The following is a 5,891-nucleotide window of genomic DNA, read 5'->3' on the forward strand; positions in this document are numbered from 1 at the left end:
AAAAAAAAAAAAAAAAAAAAAAAGCAAAAAAATCTAGATACGTTTCGTCTTTCATCCGAAAGACTTCCTCAGTCTGAGGTGCTGTATTCAGCTCAGTCTCTTAAACAGCACCTTCTCAGAGTGGATCAACCAGTTTGGTGCTGACAACCAAAACCAGCTGCTCACATTGTCAAGAAGGCCCATCAGCCTAACAATGGATCATTAGCACACTGATGGCTGTTTACTATTCACAGGGGGTTGAGTGATACTAGCAATAACAGCATTGTAAGAGGGGGACAGTTGAACCTGGAGGTCTCCACCCCTGTTTAATGATGGACGATTTCTTTTCACAAAGATGGCCTCCTTTACTCCTCTCTCAAACCGTTGTTCCTCTCTGTCCAGGATGTGAACATCTTCATCCCTGAAAGAGTGACTGCTGGCCTGGAGATGAGTTTAGACCGCAGAATCCTGGCCTGATGATGCTGATCTTCTGTGCTGGGCCATCCTTTTGGCCAGTGGCTGTTTAGTTTCCCCGATGTAAGACTGATCACAACCCTCCTGACACTGAACAGCATACACAATATTACTATGTTTGTGCTGGGGGACTGGATCTTTGGGATGAACCAGTTTTTGCCGTAATGTATTTTGCGGTTTAAAAGCCACTGGGACGTTATGTTTAGAAAATAAACGTCTCAATTTCTCTGATACTCCTTCAACATACGGAATGACCACTGGTCTGGGTTCCTCCTTTTAACTCTGTCACTTACAATGTTTCCAAATATCTGGCGTCTGTACTCATCCCTTTAGTTGGCAGCTAAGAACACCATATACAGAACACCATGGACTTTGTGGATAAGGTGAGGGATGTCATCATGGAGACTGATGAAACAATGGTCTCTTTTGATGTCACATCACTCTTTACGTGCATTCCTTTTGATGATACAGTAGAGGTGGTCAGTTTAAGATTAAGATTGAGCTGCCTCCTTGTGGTGTGATGTTGCACGTTTGTGGTGAGACGTATTGTGTCATTTCCTGTTTGTTTGTCGGTAGCTCGAGTGAATTGTTTGCTCGAGTCGTCTCTGTTTTCTGGATTTATCTGTCTTTTGCACAGTTTTTCATTCTAGTTCACAAACACACTTATTACAGTTGTTTTTCTACTGTTGGATAGTGCTTAAAACATCTCTAATCTTTCAACACTTCTTAGTTTTTATTGGTGTATTTGGCTCTGCTAGCTCCTGCTAGCGTTAGCTTAACATGGCTGCTGCTTCTCTCCCTGCTTTCTCTGTTTCTCTTGTTCCGTGTGTCAGATATTTAGTTACTCCTCTGCATCCTTTAGTGGTAATGATACATGTAACAAATGTAGTCTTATGGTAGCTTTGGAGGAGAGGCTGTCTGAACTGGAAGCTCGGCTCCGCGCTGTAGAAAAACCAGTAGCTAGCCAGGTCCCCTTAGACAGTGCGGAACCACAGAGGCTAGCTCCCGTTAGCGGTCCTCCAGCAGACCCCGAGCAGCCGGGACCCCAGGCCGGCTGGGTGATGGTCCGGAGCAAGCGTAGTGCTAAGGCTAAGCCCCCAGTTCACCACCGATCCGTTCACATTTCTAATCGATTTTCCTTGCTCAGTGACACACCCGCTGAGAAGCAGACCCTGGTTATTGGAAGCTCCATAGTCCGAAACGTGGATTTAGGGACTCCAGCGGCCATAGTCAAATGCATTCCGGGAGCCAGAGCGGGCGACATTGAATCTTATCTGTAACTGCTGACTAAGGCTAAGGCTAAATACGGTAAGATTGTTATTCACGTTGGCGGTAAGGACACCCGGTTACACCAATCGGAGGTCACTAAAATTAATGTTGCTTCGGTGTGTGACTTTGCTAAAACCATGTCGGACTCCGTAGTTTTCTCCGGCTCCCTCCCCAACCTGACCAGCGATGACATGTTTAGCCGTATGTCGTCGTTTAACAGCTGGGTGTCCTGGTGGTGTTCTGACAATGATGTGGGCTACATAGATAACTGGAGTTCTTTCTGGGGAAAACCTGGTCTGATGCGGAGAGATGGCATCCATCCCACTTTGGACGGTGCCGCTCTTCTTTCTAGAAATATGGCTGATTTTGTTTATCCCCCAAATTATTGACAACCCAGGGTCCAGTCCAGGAAGCAGAGTTGTAGTCCTCCACACCTCTCTGCTGCTTCTCCTCTGTTACCCACCCACACCCCCATTGAAACAGTGTCAACTCGCCCACAGCTCAAATTAAATAAACCAAAAATCAACTCTAAAAATATAAACCATACAAATCTGATTAAAATAAACACAGTTACTTTACCAGAGCAAAATCATAAAATCATTAAATGTGGATTATTGAACATCAGATCTTTTTCCTCTAAATCCCTGTTAGTTAATGAAATGATAACTGATCATCATATTGATTTATTCTTTCTGACAGAAACTTGGCTACAACAGGAGGATTTTATTAGTATAAATGAATCCACTCCTGTTAATTATTTAAATTTTCATGTTCCTAGAACAACTGGCCGAGGTGGAGGAGTAGCTTCTATTTTTCAGTCAGGATTATTGATTAATGCCAAACCAGTTATTAGTTATGATTCTTTTGAATCACTGTCCCTCAGTCTTTCTCATCCAAAATGGAAATCAGAAAAGCCACTTTTACTAGTTGTTATACATCGTCCACCAGGTGCTTACTCTCAGTTTTTGTCTGAATTCTCAGAATTATTAACTGACCTATTATTAAATACTGATAAAATCATCATAATGGGTGATTTCAATATTCATGTGGATGTTGAGAGTGATAGTTTAAGCATGGCCTTTAATAATTTAATAGACTCATTTGGTTTTACCCAAAACGTCCGCACATCTACTCATTCTTATCATCACACTCTTGATTTAGTTCTGACCTATGGTATAGAGATTAAGGACTTGGTAATAGTTCCTCAAAATCCTATTCCGTCCGACCATTTTTTTATTAACCTTTGAGTTTACATTAAATGACTACACAGTCACTGAGAGTAAATTTCATCTCAGCAGGTGCTTATCAGAAAATGCTGTAACCAAATTTAAACAATCTCTTCCATCAATGTTTTCCTCTTTCTTGCAGAGTAATGCATCAGAGAACAGTGACTTAGATCATCTAGTTGATCATCTTATAAGTTCAAAGCAAACTTCACTTGATAAAATTGCTCCACTTAAAAAGAAAGTAATCAATCAGAGGAAACTGGCTCCTTGGTTCAATTCTGAGTTACGTACTTTAAAGCAGGCATCTAGAAACCAGGAGAGAAAATGGCGCTCTACTAATGTTGAAGAATTCTATTCAACTTGGAAAGATAGTCTGCTAACATATAAAAAAGCTCTCCGTAACGCTAGAACTTTATATTACTCATTTTTAATAGAGGAGAATAAAAATAACCCTAGGTTTCTGTTTAGTACAATTGCTAGACTAATTAAAAGTCCCATTTCTGTTGAAACATGTATCCCTACAACTATAAGTAGTGATGACTTCATGAGATTCTTTATAAATAAAATTATTTAAATTAAGAGAGAAAATTCAAACCGTCCTTCCTTCTACTATCTCTAGTCCCCTGTCAAATGAGAGAACTTTAAAAATTTCACTAGAGCCTGATTTATGTTTGGACAGTTTTTGTCCTGTTGAGCTCTCTGAATTGTCAAAAATAATAATCTCATCCAATCCATCCACGTCTGCTAGATCCCATCCCAACCAGACTGTTTAAAGAGGTATTTCCCCTAATTAATGTCCACATTTTGGATCTACTTAATTTGTCTTTAATGGATGGTTATGTACCACAGAGCTTTAAGGTTGCTGTAATTAAACCTTTACTTAAGAAGTCTGATCTTGATTCAGAAATTCTGGCCAACTATAGACCTATATCTAATCTAACTTTCATCTAAAAAATTCTAGAGAAAATAGTTGCAGGTCAGTTGCATGAACATCTACAAAGAAATAATCTGTTTGAAGAGTTTTAGTCAGGGTTTAGAGCTTATCATAGCACAGAAACAGCACTAGTAAAAGTAACTAATGATATTCTCATGGCCTCATACAATGGGCTTGTGTCTATACTGGTCCTGTTATACCTCAGTGCTGCATTTGACACAGTTGATCACAATATTTTACTACAGAGGCTTGAATATGATATTGGGATTACAGGAACGGCTCTAAAATGGTTTAAATCATATCTATCTGATAGATTCCAGTTTGTAAATGTAAATAATAAATCTTCATACACCAAAGTTAGTCATGGAGTTCCTCAGGGCTCAGTGCTTGGGCCAATACTCTTTACTTTATATATGCTTCCATTAGGTAAAGTTATTAAACAGCATGGGATACATTTCCATTGTTATGCTGATGACACACAAATATATTTGTCCATTAAACCCAATGAATACTTAGACTACAAGCATGTCTTAAAGACATAAAAGCCTGGATGACCCTTAATTTTCTCCTGTTGAACACAGACAAGACAGAGGTTTTGGTTTTTGGACCTGAACACCTTAGGAATTAATTTTTCAGTCTTTCTTCCTCCTTAGATGGCATTAATCTGTCCTCCAGCTCTAATGTTAAAAACCTTGGTGTTATTTTTGATCAGGACATGTCTTTTATCCCCCACATTAAAAACGTTACTAGAACTGCCTTCTTCCACCTGCGTAATATTAATAAAATTAGAAACATCTTATCTAAAAATGATGCAGAAAAACTGGTCCATGCATTTGTCACGTCTAGACTGGACTATTGCAATGGTTTATTATCTGGATGTCCAAATACTTCTTTAAAACGTCTTCAGTTGATCCAAAATGCTGCTGCTAGAGTCTTAACCGGAGTTAGTAGGAGAGATCATATCTCTCCAGTTTTAACTTTTCTCCATTGGCTCCCTGTCAAGTCCAGAATTGAATTCAAAATCTTACTTCTAACCTACAAAGCTCTCAACAACCTGGCTCCATCTTATATTACAGATCTTATTGTTCCATATTTTCCTAACAGAGCACTTCGCTCTCAGACTGCAGGTTTACTTGTGGTTCCTAGAATTTATAAAAACAGAATGGGAGGCAGATCTTTTACAGGTCCTTCTCAAAAAAATAGCATATTGTGATAAAGGTCATTATTTTCCATAATGTAATGATAAAAATGAAACTTTCATATATTTCAGATTCATTGCACACCAACTGAAATATTTCAGGTCTTTAATTGTTTTAATACTGATGATTATGGCATACAGCTCATGAAAACCCAAAATGCCAGTCCCAAAAAATTAGCATATCATGAAAAGTTTCTCTAAACAAGCTATTAACCTAACCATCTGAATCAACGACGTAACTCTAAACACCTGCAAAAGATTCCTGAGGCTTTTAAAAACTCCCAGCCTTGTTCATTACTTAAAACCACAATCATGGGTAAGACTGCCGACCTGACTGCTGTCCAGAAGGCCATCATTGACACCCTCAAGCAAGAGGGTAAGACACAGAAAGAAATTGCTGAACGAATAGGCTGTTCCCAGAGTGCTGTATCAAGGCACCTCAGTGGGAAGTCTGTGGGAAGGGAAAAGTGTGGCAGAAAACGCTGCACAACGAGAAGAGGTGACCGGACCCTGAGGAGGATTGTGGAGAAGGGCCGATTCTAGACCTTGGGGGACCTGCGGAAGCAGTGGACTGAGTCTGGAGTAGAAACATCCAGAGCCACCGTGCACAGGCGTGTGCAGGAAATGGGCTACAGGTGCTGCATTCCCCAGGTCAAGCCACTTTTGAACAAGAGACTGCGTCAGAAGCATCTCGCCTGGGACTGCTGCTGAGTGGTCCAAAGTTATGTTCTCTGATTACAGTAAATTTTGCATTTCCTTTGGAAATCAAGGTCCCAGAGTCTGGAGGAAGAGAGGAGACACAGAATTCACA

Source organism: Nematolebias whitei, chromosome 12 (genome assembly GCF_014905685.2).
Source record: "Nematolebias whitei isolate Nwh7 chromosome 12, NemWhi1, whole genome shotgun sequence".
Classification (NCBI taxonomy): Eukaryota; Metazoa; Chordata; class Actinopteri; order Cyprinodontiformes; family Rivulidae; genus Nematolebias; species Nematolebias whitei.